This window comes from Eschrichtius robustus, chromosome 1 (genome assembly GCF_028021215.1).
Source record: "Eschrichtius robustus isolate mEscRob2 chromosome 1, mEscRob2.pri, whole genome shotgun sequence".
NCBI lineage: Eukaryota > Metazoa > Chordata > Mammalia > Artiodactyla > Eschrichtiidae > Eschrichtius > Eschrichtius robustus.
Genome location: NC_090824.1, coordinates 139,468,010 through 139,485,151, shown reverse-complemented (window position 1 = coordinate 139,485,151; position 17,142 = coordinate 139,468,010). Strand labels below are relative to the sequence as shown.

The window sequence follows — 17,142 nt, the reverse complement described above, 5'->3', positions numbered from 1 at the left end:
ATGCTCTCCTTCTGTAGTGGTCCAGAGCACCAATATCTCTCAGGGGGGACCTTTTACACATGTCTGGTGCCCTGGTTTTTACGCCTGGTGTCCTGGTTTTGGCAACTGTCACCCAGGGGATGACCCTTGAATGCCTGGCTCTGGTGGCAGGTGGGGCTTGTGTTCCTGATTCCCACAGGACTCTAACAATCAGAGAGACAGTTCTCAGCAGGCTACCACACCTAGGGTACTGCACAGACAGCAGACACACCCCAAGACCCTCTGTAGAAGAGGCCTGTGTGCTAGTCCTGCAGCTTCAGCCTGAAGGGTAGGATTCAGGTCTGCACATACCTAGAGGCCTATAGAGATGCTCTCAGGGAACATGGGCCAGGGGATGCCATCTTTGCTCTCTCCCTCTGCCTCACTACAGCTCACCCAGAAAGGAGATTACACACTCATCTGGAGCCTCAATATTTGTGATCGCCACCCAGGGGACACCTCCAGATTGCCTGGTCTGGTGCCCTGCAGGGCTTACATTTGCAGTCCCACAGGACTGTACATATTTGCATACTTTAAAAGCTGCTGTCTGAGGGTTTGGCTTCCAACGAATCTAAATCTAGGTGCTGACTGAGATCTGCCCCTTTGGGACACTGACAGGTCTTGGCACACCCTCAGCTACTGGGAGCCATTAAAAATAAAATAGGCTGCTTTGACAAGCACAAAGGTCTGAGAGACAACCAAAAGCTAGGACAGGGTTGAATGATAAGGATCATCTCCAACATGAGGCAACCCCTGCAAGACTAGGAGAGGTGGCATTTCATCTAATACATAGAATCAAATGCAGAGTCAAGCAAAGGGAAGAAACAGATTAATAAATACCAAATGAAAGAACAAGATAAACCTTGGGGAAAAGCCTTGAAACAGAGAGAAGTAATTCACCTGATAAGGTGTTCAAAATCATGGTTATAAAGATGCTCACCAACCTTGAAGGAATGGGTGAGCACAGTGAGAACTTCAAGAAACAGAGGAAATACAAGAAAGTACCAAATAGAAGTCACAGGGGTGAACATTACAATTACTTAACTGAAAAATACACTACAGGCATTCAACAGACGAGATGAAGAGAAGAAAGGATTGGTGAACTCAAGGACAGAGTAGAGGAACTCACCAATCATAGCAGAGAAAGAAAGGAAGAAAGAGAGAGAGAGAGAAAGGGAGGGAGGGGAGGGAGGGAGGGAGGAAGGAAGGAAGGAAGAAGGAAAGAGAGATAAATTAAGGTACTTACGGGACAACATCAAGCTGACTAACATTTGCATTGTAGGGTTTCCAAAAGGAGAAGAGATAAAGAGGCAGAAACTTATTTGAAGAAATAATGGCTGAAAACGTCCATAACCTGGAGAAGGAAGCAAACATGTAGATCCAGGAAACCCAGAGAGTTTCAAATAAGATGAACTCAAAGAGACACACATCAGGACACATAATAATTAAAATGCTGAAAGTTAAAAACAAGGAGAGAATCTTAATAGCAGCAAAAGAAAAACAACTTGTTACTTACAAGGGAACCCCCATAAGAATATCAACAGATTTTTCAGCAGAAAATTTGCAGGCCAGAAGGGGGTGGCATGATATATTCAAATTGTTGAAAGAAAAAGAAATCCAACCAAGGATACTCTAGCCAGCAAGGTTATCATTCAGAATTGAAGGAGAGGTAGAGTTTTCCAGACAAGTTAAAATTAAAAGAGTTAATCACCACTAAACTGGATTTACAGGAAATGTTAAAGAGACTTCTTTGAGCAGAAAGGAAAGGGCAGTAATTAGTAGCAAGAAAACGTACAAAAAAATAAATCTCACTGGTAAAGATAAATATATTTTACAGGTAGAGGATTAATCACTTAAAAAGCTAGCATGAAGGTTAAGACAAAAGTAGTAAAATAAATATAACTACAGTAGTTAATCAAGAGATACACAAGATAAAACAAAGTAAAAATTGACATCAAAAACATAAAATGTGTGGTGGGGGAGGTTAAAATGTAGACCTTTAGAAAGTGTTCAAACTCAAGTTGCTATCAACATAAAATAGACTTTTATATATATAGGCTGTTATATGTGAGCCTCATGGTAACCACAAAATGAAAACCTAAAGTAGATGCACAAATGATAATAAGAAAGGAATCTAAGCATAAAGAGAAAGTCTTCAAGCCTTGAAAAAAGTTTAGAGCAGGAGAAGAAAGGACCAGAGGAATTACAAAACAGCCAGAAAACAATTAATGAAATGACAATAAGTACATGCCTATCAATAATTACTTTGAATGTAAATGGACTAAATTCTCAAATCAAAAGACAGAGTGACTGAATGGATAAAAAACAAGACCATCTACATGTTACCTATAAAAGACTCACCCCAGATGTAAGGGCACACACTGACAGTAAAGAGATGGAAAAACATATTCCATGCAAACGGAAACCAAAAGAAAGCCGGGGTAGCTATACTTACATCAGACAAATAGACTCTAAAACAAAGACTATAATAAGAGACAAAGAGGGGCATTACGTAATGATAAAGGGATCAATCACACTAGGGGGTATGACACTGGTAAATATTATTGTCTGGGAGTGCTTTCCCATGAGAAAGACTCTCTGCCCCAATTCCAAAATCTTTTTATTTACAAACTTAACTCGCCTAAGTATTGAAATATTTAGACAGCTTCTGTGTTCCTTGTTATCAGTGCAACTTGTGGAATGTGTAAATGGTCTGAGGTTTCTAACAGTGTTTTAGATTCTGTTTTCCTTAATTTGTATAGATCATTCTCTATTTTGGTAGCAATAGATGAATTTATGGTTGGTAAATGAAAAAAGAACAAAGTGTATCCAGTAATTAGTGTGTTTTTTTTCTTCCTATGACAAAATATATTTCCTATGAATTTGAGGGAAGTTGAGTTACCACAACTCCTTTACTTGTTTTTTTAAGGTTTGAGCTACTCAGTTTTTGCTACTCATTTTTATTTGGGCAAAAATAATTTTAATAAAAACCCTGGCAGTATCTCAAGAAACATACTTTATTTAGAGTCAGTTTCATGTTACAGGCTCAGAGAGCAATAGAGTCCTGGCAGTCAAACAGAACTTGAAAACAAGGTTGAGAGAATTTTCCCTCAAAAAATATTTTATAGGACCTATAAAATACAAATGAATAATTCTTAAATGATTACTACAGAAATCTAAACATAATACCAGCTAAGAAGGGGCATAATAAAATGTATATACCCCTAAAAAGTTGATGGCATAAATCCCTATAACACAAGACCCTCAAGCAAGGAGGAAATTAGTATCACTATAACTCAAGGAGGGAGACTTTCTCCTTCCAACCAGGGAGACTGAAGGGGGTTTTATCAAAGATAATGACATTGGATCTAGTCCTTAAAGGATAGGAAGGATTTGGAATATAAAAATGGAATAAACCATCAGCATCGTTAGGTAATCTACACAAATACAAAGAAGATATGAAACTAGAGGGCTCTCAAGTATATGAAAAGAGCCACCTCAGGAAAACATTACCAATATAAAAATCAACTGTGATACTAAGTTGCATTTGACACTTATTAAATAGAAATTGGGTAGTAAGATTTGCCGGCAGTCTTGTTCTCTGTACCCACATGGATCTGGGATAATTTTCCAGATTGTTATGAACCACGTGGAACACACTGAAAGCACACAATTCCCTGGGGCCTCCCTGTGTCCAGGCCCCACCCCCCTCCAGTCACCTGCCCTCCACACTCCACCATGTGCTCCAGGCTTCCCTGCACTTTCAGGGCAGTTCTGTTGGGGCAGCTCCACTGGTTCATGCAAGAATTCAGCGTTGTGTAGTCAGCTTTGCTGTGGGAACTGACAACCCTAAAATCTCAGTGGCTTCCACCAACAAACAGTAATTCTTGCACATGTTATATGATGCCTACATGTTGGCTACAGGTCTGACCCACGTGTCTCCTGGGCTCCAGGATCCAGGCTGGAAAAAACAGCTCCTCCTGGGAAATGTCATGCTGCTGGGAGAGGGAAAGCTCTCTGTATACCTGGCACTCTGCCTCTGCTCTTCTCATTTTACCAGCAGGTAGTCGTTATGGGGCAGGCAACTGTTCTCCCTTGTGGGGATGCTGGCCTGAGCTGGGAATGGGGAGGAGACCTGGGAATGCTGACAAAGTCCACCACAGCTTGAGGCCACTTTCTCACTGAACGAATCCTCACTTAGTGGTCCCAATTTGAAAGATGTGGCAGAGTTTCTCTCTTGGAATCCTAATTCCTTTCTGGTAGATGTTGCTGTTCTCTTGCCAAGTTCCTATCAAGAGGTCTGAACATCTGACCCTAAGCTCAGCGAATCCAGCTCCTCCTCCATAGCCTCTCTTCTGGCTGACATCCCCATGCAGACTTCTTGTTTGGAGTGCTGAGCCTTTCAACAACCTAATTGCTTATCCCAGGCTCCAACTGCTTTTGGAGAAACCCTATAAAGGGGTATCAGATCCTCTCCCCAACTCAGCACTCCATCACAGTGTTAGGTTACCACATATTGATTTCTCTCTGGATAAAGGATGTTCTGCTCAGTAGACTGGACTTCCTCCAGCAGTGACAGCTGGACCACTGCTCTTGTGCTCTCATACCTGCCTCCTCTCAGCTACTGGCCGACCGGCCTCATCCTCCAGAGGCAACTGATCTATGACAGCTGAGGAATGAAAGATGACACACTGCTTTGCTTCTTGACTCATCAAGAAACTTTCTGACTACTAATTTTGTGTAGCAGGTTTGACTTTTAATGCTCATCTTCAGGTGTGTACGAAATAAAACTTGTATATGGCTTTTGTTACCCATGACCTGGAGCTGAAATTGCCAGGTCATAGGGATGTACTTTTGTTTAAACTCAGCATACTGCAAAATATTTTTCCAAAATGGTGGTGTCAATTTATACTTGCAGCAGCAATAGAATGCAGTTCCTGACAGCCTTGAAATTTTAGCCATCATGATGGGTTTGTAGTGTTGTGTCTTGGTTGTTTTAATGTACATTTCCTGATGACTAATGATGTTGAGCAACTTTTTATATAAACATCAATCATTTGAAAACCTTCCTTTTGAGAAACACTTGCACAAATGTCTTCCCAATTTTTTAAACGAGTCTTGTTCTTATTGATTTGTAGAAGCACATTATATAATATAGAGAGGGGGCGTTTCTCTGTTGTGTGTGCCTAACATACTTTCTCCCATATTGTGACTCACATTTTCATTATTTTAGTGCTATATTTCAGTGAAGATTTGTTCACAGCTTTAGTGTAATCTGATTCTTCAATCTTTTTTATGTTCAAAGCTTTTTGTATAGTATTTAAGAAGTCTTTTTCTACACCTATGTCATTATATACTCCATTAGAATGTATTCTAAAATGTTTATTTTTTACCTTTCACACATAGATTTAAATTCCACATGGGCATTATTAGTGTGTGCATGTGTGTGTTTCTATATAAGACATGAAATAAGCATCAATTTTCATTTTTTCTGCATGAATCTCCAATCGACTCATCACTATTATTAGTGACTATTCTTTCTGCATTTCTATACACTAATAACAAAGAAAGAGAAATTAAGAAAATATCCCATTAACAACCACATAAGTCAAGGGAGGAGAGAAGATGGCAGAAGAGTAAGACGCGGAGATCACCTTCCTTCCCACAGATACAGTAGAAATACATCTACACGTGGAACTGCTCCTACAGAACACCCACTGAACACTGGCAGAAAACGTCCGACCTCCAAAAAGGCAAGAAACTCCCCCCGCACTTGGGTAGGGCAAAAGAAAAAAGAAATAACAGAGACAAAAGAATAGGGACGGCACCTGCACCAGTGGGAGGGAGCTGTGAAGGAGGAAAGATTTCCACGCACTAGGAAACCCCTTCGCGGGCAGAGACTGCGGGTGGCAGAGGGGGGAAGCTTCGGAGCCACGGAGGAGAGCGCAGCCACAGGGGTGCAGAGGGCAAAGCGGAGAGGCTCCCGCACGGAGGAGCGGTGCCGACCAGCACTCACCAGCCCGAGAGGCTTGTCTGCTCCCCCGCCGGGGCGGGCGGGGGCTGGGAGCTGAGGCTCGGGTTTCGGTCGGATCGCAGGGAGAGGACTGGGGTTGGCGGCGTGAACACAGCCTGAAGGGCTTAGCGCACCACAGCTAGCCGGGAGGGAGACCGGGAAAAAGTCTGCAGCTGCCGAAGAGGCAAGAGACTTTTTCTTCCCTCTTTGTTTCCTGGTGTGCGAGGAGAGGGGATTCAGAGCGCCGCCTAAACGAACTTCAGAGATGGGCGCGAGCCGCAGCTAACAGCGCGGATCCCACAGCAACAGGGGCGCAGAGGAAAAAGCGGAGAGACTCCCGCACAGAGGCTCGGCGCCGAGCAGCGCTCACCAGCCCGAGAGGCTTGTCTGCTCCCCGCCAGGGCGGGCGGGGGCTGGGAGCTGAGGCTCGGGCTTCGGTCAGATCGCAGGGAGAGGACTGGGGTTGGCGGCGTGAACACAGCCTGAAGGGGTTAGCGCACCACAGCTGGCTGGGAGGGAGACCGGGAAAAAGTCTGCAGCTGCCGAAGAGGCAAGAGACTTTTTCTTGCCTCTTTGTTTCGCTGCGCGCAAGGAGAGGGGATTCAGAGCGCCGCCTAAACGAACTCCAGAGAAGGGCGGGCGTGAGACACTGGGGATGCTGCTGCCACCTCCAAAAAGCCTGTGTGTGACCACAGGTCACTCTCCACACCGCCCCTCCCGGGAGCTGGTGCAGCCCGCCACTGCCAGGGTCCCGTGATCCCCGGACAAATTCCCCGGGAGAACACACTGCGTGCCTCAGGCTGGTGCAACGTCACGCCGGCCTCTGCTGCCGCAGGCTCGCCCCGCCTCCTCCGTACCCCTCCCTCCCCGTGGCCTGAGTGAGCCAGAGCCCCCGAAGCAGCTGCTCCTTTAACCCCGTTCTGTCTGGGCGGGGAATAGACGCCCTCAGGCGACCTACCTGCAGAGGCGGGTCCAAATCCAAAGCTGTGGAGCTGTGTGAACAGGGAAGAGAAGGGGAAATCTCTCCCAGCAGCCTCAGAAGCAGCGGATTAAAACTCCACAAAAAACTTGATGTGCCTGCATCTGTTGAATACCTGAATAGACAACGAATCATCCCAAATTCAGGAGGTGGACTTTGGGAGCAGGATATATTAATTTTTCCCCTGTTCCTTTTTTTTGTGAGTGTATATGTATATGCTTCTGGGTGAGATTTTGTCTGTATAGCTTTGCTTTACAATAGCTTTATTTTACTTCACTATATTATAGCCTCTTTCTTTCTTTCTTTCTTTCTATTTTTTCTCCCTTTTACTCTGAGCCGTGTGGACGAAAGGCTCTTGGTGCTCCAGCCAGGCATCAGGGCCGTGCCTCTGAGGTGGGAGAGCCAACTTCAGGACACTGGTCCACAAGAGACCTCCCAGCTCCACGTAATACCAAACGGCAAAAATCTCTCAGAGATCACCATCTCAACATCAAGACCCAGCATCACTCAATGACCAGCAAGCTACAGTGCTGAACACCCTATGCCAAACAACTAGCAAGACAGGAACACAGCCCCATCCATTAGCAGAGAGGCTGCCAAAAATCATAATAAGGCCACAGACACCCCAAAATACACCACCAGACGTGGATGTGCCCACCAGAAAGACAAGATCCAGCCTCATCCACTAGAGCTCAGGCACTAATTCCCTACACCAGGAAGCCTACACAACGCACTGAACTAACCTTAGCCACTGGGGACAGATACCAAAAACAACGAGAACTACAAACCTGCAGTCTGTGAAAAGGAGACCCCAAACACAGTAAGATAAGCAAAATGAGACGACAGAAAAACACACAGCAGATGAAGGAGCAGGGTCAAAACACACAAGACTTAACAAAAGAAGAGGAAATAGGTAGTCTACCTGAAAAAGAATTCAGAATAATGGTAGTAAGGATGATCCAAAATCTTGGAAATAGAATAGACAAAATGCAAGAAACATTTAACAAGGACGTAGAAGAACTAAAGAGGAACCAAGCAATGATGAAAAACACAATAAATGAAATTAAAAATACTCTAGATGGGATCAATAGCAGAATAACTGAGGCAGAAGAAAGGATAAGTGACCAGGAAGATAAAAGGGTGGAAATAACTACTACAGAGCAGGGTAAAGAAAAAAGAATGAAAAGAACTGAGGACAGCCTCAGAGACCTCTGGGACAACATTAAAAGCACCAACATTCGAATTATAGGGGTCCCAGAAGAAGAAGAGAAAAAGAAAGGGACTGAGAAAATATTTGAAGAGATTATAGTTGAAAACTTCCCTAATATGGGAAAGGAAATAGTTAATCAAGTCCTGGAAGCACAGAGAGTCCCATACAGGATAAACCCAAGGAGAAACACGCCAAGACACATATTAATCAAACTGTCAAAAATTAAATATAAGGAAAACATATTAAAGGCAGCAAGGGAAAAAAAACAAATAACACACAAGGGAATCCCCATAAGGTTAACAGCTGATCTTTCAGCAGAAACTCTGCAAGCCAGAAGGGAGTGGCAGGATATACTTAAAGTGATGGAGGAGAAAAACCTACAACCAAGATTACTCTACCCAGCAAGGATCTCATTCAGATTCGATGGAGAAATTAAAACCTTTACAGACAAGCAAAAGCTGAGAGAGTTCAGCACCACCAAACCAGCTTTACAACAAATGCTAAAGGAACTTCTCTAGGCAAGAAACACAAGAGAAGGAAAACACCTACAATAACCAACCCAAAACATTTAAGAAAATGGGAATAGGAACATGCATATCGATAATTACCTTGAATGTAAATGGATTAAATGCTCCCACCAAAAGACACAGGCTGGCTGAATGGATACAAAAACAAGACCCATATATATGCTGTCTACAAGAGACCCACTTCAGACCTAGAGACACATACAGACTGAAAGTGAGGGGATGGAAAAAGATATTCCATGCAAATGGAAATCAAAAGAAAGCTGGAGTAGCAATTCTCATATCAGACAAAATAGACTTTAAAATAAAGACTATTACAAGAGACAAAGAAGGACACTATATAATGATCAAGGGATCGATCCAAGAGGAAGCTATAACAATTGTAACTATTTATGCACCCAACATAGGAGCACCTCAATACATAAGGCAAATACTAACAGCCATAAAAGGGGAAATCGACAGCAACACAATCATAGTAGGGGACTTTAACACCCCACTTTCACCAATGGACAGATCATCCAAAATGAAAATAAATAAGGAAACACAAGCTTTAAATGACACATTACACAAGATGGACTTAATTGATATTTATAGGACATTCCACCCAAAAACAACAGAACACACATTTTTCTCAAGTGCTCATGGAACATTCTCCAGGATAGATCATATCTTGGGTCACAAATCAAGCCTTGGTAAATTTAAGAAAATTGAAATCGTATCAAGTATCTTTTCCGACCACCACGCTATGAGACTAGATATCAATTACAGGAAAAGATCTGTAAAAAATACAAACACATGGAGGCTACACAATACATTACTTAATAACGAAGTGATTACTGAAGAAATCAAAGGGGAAATCAAAAAATACCTAGAAACAAATGACAATGGAGATACGACGACCCAAAACCTATGGGACGCAGCAAAAGCAGTGCTAAGAGGGAAGTTTATAGCAATACAAGCCTACCTCAAGAAACAGGAAACATCTCGAATAAACAACCTAACCTTGCACCTGAAGCAATTAGAGAAAGAAGAACAAAAAAACCCCAAAGCCAGCAGAAGGAAAGAAATTATAAAGATCAGGTCAGAAATAAATGAACAAGAAATGAAGGAAACAATAGCAAAAATCAATGAAACTAAAAGCTGGTTCTTTGAGAAGATAAACAAAATTGATAAACCATTAGCCAGACTCATCAAGAGAAAAAGGGAGAAGACTCAGATCAATAGAATTAGAAATGAAAAAGGAGAAGTAACCACTGACACTGCAGAAATACAAAAGATCATGAGAGATTACTACAAGCAACTCTATGCCAATAAAATGGACAACCTGGAAGAAATGGACAGATTCTTAGAAATGCACAAACTGCCGAGACTGAACCAGGAAGAAATAGAAAATATGAACAGACCAATCACAAGCACTGAAATTGAAACTGTGATTAAAAACCTTCCAACAAACAAAAGCCCAGGACCAGATGGCTTCACAGGTGAATTCTCTCAAACATTTAGAGACGAGCTAACACCTATCCTTCTCAAACTCTTCCAAAATATTGCAGAGGGAGGAACACTGCCAAACTCATTCTACGAGGCCACCATCACCCTGATACCAAAACCAGACAAAGATGTCACAAAGAAAGAAAACTACAGGCCAATATCACTGATGAACATAGATGCAAAAATCCTCAACAAAATACTGGCAAACAGAATCCAAGAGCACATTAAAAGGATCATACACCATGATCAAGTGGGGTTTATCCCAGGAATGAAAGGATTCTTCAATATACGCAAATCAATCATTGTGATACACCCTATTAACAAATTGAAGGAGAAAAACCATATGATCATCTCAATAGATGCAGAGAAAGCTTTCGACAAAATTCAACACCCATTTATGATAAAAGCCCTGCAGAAAGTAGGCATAGAGGGAACTTTCCTCAACATAATAAAGACCATATATGACAAACCCACAGCCAACATTGTCCTCAATGGTGAAAAACTGAAACCATTTCCACTAAGATCAGGAACAAGACAAGGTTGCCCATTCTCACCACTATTATTCAACATAGTTTTGGAAGTGTTAGCCACAGCAATCAGAGAAGACAAAGAAATAAAAGGAATGCAAATCGGAAAAGAAGAAGTAAAGCTGTCACTATTTGCAGATGACATGATACTATACATAGAGAATCCTAAAGATGCTACCAGAAAACTCCTAGAGCTAATCAATGAATTTGGTAAAGTAGCAGGATACAAAATAAATGCACAGAAATCTCTTGCATTTCTATACACTAATGACGAAAAATCTGAAAGTGAAATTAAGAAAACACTCCCATTTACCATTGCAACGAAAAGAATAAAATATCTAGGAAAAAACCTGCCTAAGGAGACAAAAGACCTGTATGCAGAAAATTATAAGACACTGATGAAAGAAATTAAAGATGATACAAATAGATGGAGAGATATACCATGTTCCTGGATTGGAAGAATCAACATTGTGAAAATGACTCTACTACCCAAAGCAATCTACAGATTCAATGCAATCCCTATCAAACTACCACTGGCATTTTTCACAGAACTAGAACAAAAAATTTCACAATTTGTATGGAAACACAAAAGACCCCGAATAGCCAAAGCATTCTTGAGAACGAAAAATGGAACTGGGGGAATCAGGCTCCCTGACTTCAGACTATATTACAAAGCTTCAGTAATCAAGACAGTTTGGTACTGGCACAAAAACAGAAATATAGATCAATGGAACAGGATAGAAAGCCCAGAGATAAACCCACACACATATGGTCACCTTATCTTTGATAAAGGAGGCAAGCATATACAGTGGAGAAAAGACAGCCTCTTCAATAAGTGGTGCTGGGAAAATTGGACAGCTACATGTAAAAGTATGAAATTAGAACACTCCCTGACACCATGCACAAAAATAAACTCAAAATGGATTAAAGACCTAAGTGTAAGGGCAGACACTATCAAACTCTTAGAGGAAAACATAGGCAGAACACTCTATGACATACATCACAGCAAGATTCTTTTTGACCCAGCTCCCAGAGAAATGGAAATAAGAACACAAATAAACAAATGGGACCTAATGAAACTTAAAAGCTTTTGCACAGCAAAGGAAACCATAAACAAGACGAAAAGACAACCCTCAGAATGGGAGAAAATATTTGCAAATGAAGCAACTGACAAAGGATTAATCTCCAAGATTTACAAGCAGCTCATGCAGCTCAATAACAAAAAAACCAACAACCCAATCCAAAAATGGGCAGAAGACCTAAATAGACATTTCTCCAAAGAAGATATACAGATGGCCTACAGACACATGAAAGAATGCTCAACATCATTAATCATTAGAGAAATGCAAATCAAAACTACAATGAGATATCATCTCACACTGGTCAGAATGGCCATCATCAAAAAATCTAGAAACAATAAATGCTGGAGAGGGTGTGGAGGAAAGGGAACACTCTTGCACTGTTGGTGGGAATGTAAATTGATACAGCCACTATGGAGAACAGTATGGAGGTTCCTGAAAAAACTACAAATAGAACTACCATACGACCCAGCAATCCCAATACTGGGCATATACCCTGAGAAAACCATAGTTCAAAAAGAGCCATGTACCAAAATGTTCATTGCAGCTCTATTTACAATAGTCAGGACATGGAAGCAACCTAAATGTCCATCGACAGATGAATGGATAAAGAAGATGTGGCACATATATACAATGGAATATTACTCAGCCATAAAAAGAAATGAAATGGAGGTATTTGTAATGAGGTGGATGGAGTTAGAGTCTGTCATACAGAGTGAAGTAAGTCAGAAAGAGAAAAACAAATACAGTATGCTAACACATATATATGGAATCTAAGGGGAAAAAAAAAAGGCCATGAAGAACCTAGTGGCAAGACGGCAATAAAGACACAGACCTACTAGAGAATGGACTTGAGGATACGGGGAGGGGGTGGGGTGAGATGTGACAGGGTAAGAGAGTGTCATGGACATATATACACTACCAAATGTAAAATAGATAGCTAGTGGGAAGCAGCCGCATAGCACAGGGAGATCAGCTCGGTGCTTTGTGACCACCTAGAGTGGTGGGATGGGGAGGGTGTGGGGGAGGGAGATGCAAGAGGGAAGAGAAATGGGAACATATTGTATATGTATAACTGATTCACCTTGTTATAAAGCAGAAGCTAACACACCATTGTAAGGCAATTATACTTCAATAAAGATGTTTAAAAAAAAATCACATAAAAATAAAATTGGTACAGCCACTATGAAAAATGGTATGGAAGTTTATAAAAAAAATTAAATATATAATATCATATGATCTAGGAAACCCACTTCTGGGTGTATAACTGAAGGAAATGAAATCAGTATCTCAAAGAGATATCTTCACTCCATATTTATTGCAGTATTATTTACAATAGCCAAGATATAGAAATAACCTAAGTGTTTGTGGACAGATGAATGGATAAAGAAAATGTTATATATATTTTATATGTCATTATGTATATATATGTGTGATTCATATAAGAATGAAATATTATTCAGCAATACAAAAGAAGAAAATCTGCCATTTGTGAAAACATGGAGGAACACTGAGTTCATTATGCTAAGCAAAATATGTCAAAGACAAATACTGCATGTTATCAGTTACATGTGGAATCTAAAACACAAAAAACCCTTCGAACTCATAGAAACAGAGTGTTATATGTTGGTTGCCATGGATTGGATGGTGGGAGAAATAGTGGGATACTGGTCAAGGAGCACAAACTTTCAGAATTAGTTCTGAGGATAAAATATACAGCACGGTGACTACAATTAATAATGCTGTATTGTGTACTCAAAATTTGCTAAAAGAGTAGATCTTAAGCATTCTCACCACGGGGAGGGGGGAAAGAAAGTAACTATGTGAGGTGACTGATGTGTTAATTTGATTGTGAAAATCATTTCACAATGTATTCATATACCAAATAATGACAGTGTACCCATTAAATATATACAATTTTATTTGTCATTTATACCTCAATAAAGCTGGAAAAATTTAAAAGGAAAATTGAAAAAGAGAAAAGGAAAGCACACTCTACATTAAAGAGATGTAATAACAAAATGTAATACATGAACATAGATTGTTTTCTGGTTTTAATAAAAGTTGTAAAAGTCATTTTTAAAGCAACTGAAAAATTTGAATATGGATTGTGTATTAGATGATATTAGGGAATTACTTTGAATTTTGTTTGATTCTGAGATTATGTGATTGAGATTGTCGAATAGCTCAGCAAGATAAAAATACAAGAAAACATAAGAAAAACATTTACAATTGTTGATTCTAATGATTAACTAATATAGAGTTTGTCAATGTACTATTCTTCCAACTTTTCTCCATGTTTGAAAATTACATAATGTGAAAGTTGGAGAGTAGAAGAACCATAAAAAGGGGAAAGAAATACTTCAAGAAGTGGAGCTGTCTGTCACTGAGGTGGGAATTCCACTTGTGGGTGGAAATCTACCAGAGAGGTCATGTTGGAATTCCTCCACTGACTGTGAAAACTGAGGATGCTGCTAAGGTCCTGTCTGTCTCTAGGAGTCTATGATTCCAGGATACAGTATCATGTTGCTACAAAACAGTTTTGCTTAAGGGAAGATTAAATGAGATCATGTCTGTGTCTGACACATGGTACTTTATTTATGGGGAAAAAGATGCCCTGAATATAGACCTGAGTGTTCCAGGTACAGAAAAATATTATGTTGTGTAACAGGAATGATCACAATTACAGATACCACTGTGGTCTCATTTAGCATGTTGAGGGCATCAACCCCAGAGAGAAGGTAGAATTTTATTATTTTCTGAATGTTTTCCCATAAAGGCACATCTGGCTGATGGTTTCCGTATTAGACACTGCAGTTTCAGAAGGTGGAGAGAGATATGACGCAGCACATTTAATTAAAAAGTCCTAACACCATTGGATTGTAAAGCAATATAAATCTATTTTCTTTCAGGTACGTCTTCAGTATGAAACATCATAAGAAAGAAAGGACACAGTGATCCTGTGATAAACCACTATGGAAAAACATACTAAAAAAAGAATATATATGTATTACTGAATCACTTTGCTGTACAGCAGAAATTAACACAACATTGTAAATCAACTATACTTCAGTTAAAAAAAGAAAGAAAAGATAAGTAAAAAGGAGAAGCATTTTAGGTTTTGGAAGTCAGAATGACAAAGAGAAGGAAGAATCTTGGAAGAAGTCTTATTAGAAGACTGCAAACTCCAAGGAAGTCATCAAGCAGGTTTTGCTAGTGACGAGGAGGCAACAATCTCTAGTCTTTCTAAAACCTAGGATGGGCAAGACGAAATCAGTCAGCTGGAGCACTACACCAGTCTCACAGACATTTTCTGACCTGGACCTGGATATAGACCACCTGATGCTTTCTGAATATGATTTCATGGGGAACAGAGCTGGGTGCTTACAAAATGCCAGGCCTTGTGCACAGCATTTTTCAATGGATTATCTCATTTAATACTCGCAACAATCCTCTGAGTTGAAAATGTAATGGATTTTCTATTGGGATTGTCAGAAAGAAGAGTCTTCTCCAAGAGTTTAGGTGATTTTGAGAACCAAGAAATTGCATCGGGAAGTGAAATAATGGAAAGTATCTTTCTTAAGGAGAGGGTGAAGATTCAAAAATGGATTCATTTTTGGACATGTAGTTAACTGAAGAATTGGAGTCCTTAATACAGAATGCCTTTAAGCAATCGAACTTTTCCAATGACCACATAGATTCATTTTTGCCTTTATAAATATTAATAGTTTAAGTGACTCAAGCAAGCATGTAAGTATTATGACTCCCATTCTTTCTACAAAAAAATATGGATTAGAACAATGAAAATTTAGAAAGTTCTGCCTCTTCATTAAATTTAAATTTCTTAAGTTACATTCAGTTTTGACTGAATAATACTAATATGTGCACAGCCTACCTATGGTGCAGACAGGGAAAACTCAGCAGGCAGAAAAAAAAGGTGTAACTCCTGAAAAACCTGAATTAATAGCACATGTATTCCCTGATACTGCTGTAGATCTAGAATACAGGTGTAGGTAAAGAATACGAACAAACCACTTCCTAAAAGTTAGGCAGAACTTTCAGTTCTACATAGCGTCAAGCAATCTTTCCTAGTTATCTGAAAGCTACAACAGCTAAAGACAAGTATGAAATGGAGAAAAAAATCTAATAGCAACAGACACTGGAGTTGGTATATAATTTTCAAATTTGTCTGATATTTGAAAACCCTGTATCAATTCCTACATACCTTGAACTAAATGAGAAAATTAATTTTACTGACCCTTTTGAAATAAAGAAAACTGAAAATCTTCCAAAGGATTATGTGAGATTTCAGATAAACAGAGAATAATTTATGAATGAAGATTAACAAGAAATGGAGACTATTCTAATGGCCTGGAGTGCTTTGTCATCTGGAGTAAACAAAAAAGATGAAAGTGTGATGTTGACTGTCAAGACAGGGATGGCCAGTCTCTCATCAGAGACTGTCTGGAATTGCCATTACCAGCTGAAATGGCTTTTCAGCATAATGAAGTATTTGGTTCTGTTGGCATTGATTCGGGGTCTTTAACAGTTGAGGAGAATGTGCTTCATATCGATCTGAGTTTGGAAAAAGTGATTCATAAAAAAATTAAAGAATCTGTGATGGTTAGCAGGCTTCTTTTTATAAAGAACTCCTTTTGTGTCTGTTTCGTCACCTTCCTTCTTGAACAAAATCTACCACATTATATACTATAATTCCATTGAATTTGATTTTGAGAGAGAATTAACTTTTACCGGTTAACAGGTTGCTGATTTTTCCTCCTCTTTTCAGCTCTTTTTAACTTATTTTTCTTGCAGTTACATTGAGATATAATTGACATACAGCACTGTATAAGTGTAAGGTGTACAGCATACTGATTTGACTTACGTATGTCATGAAATGATTATCACAATAAGTTTGGTGAACATCCATCATCTCATATAGATACATTAAAGAAATAAAAAAAATTTTCTCCTTGTGATGAGAATTATTAGGATTTAATCTCTTAACTACTTTCGTATATAACATAGAGCAGTGTTAATCATATTTATTATGTTGTACCTTACATCTCTAGTATTTATTTATCATATAACTAAAAGTTACTTTTCAACTGGCTTCATCCATTTCCCCTTCTTCCACCCCCACCTCTGGTAAACACAAATCCCATCTCTTTATCTTTGAGTTTGTTTGTTTATTTGTTTGTTTTTGAAATATAATTGACGTATAAACGATAATAGTTCCTGTTAAAGCATTTAGATTATTTCCAGATTGGCCGAATTATATAATTGGTGATAGAACCCAATGTG

The 17,142-nt window shown here is 39.7% G+C and overlaps 1 pseudogene; it reads left to right on the top strand.

Moving 5' to 3' along the window:
• Nucleotides 1-938: 938 nt before the first annotated feature.
• The window catches only part of LOC137763758 (NEDD4-binding protein 2-like), a 29,120-nt pseudogene continuing 12,916 nt past the window's right edge, over nt 939-17,142 (top strand).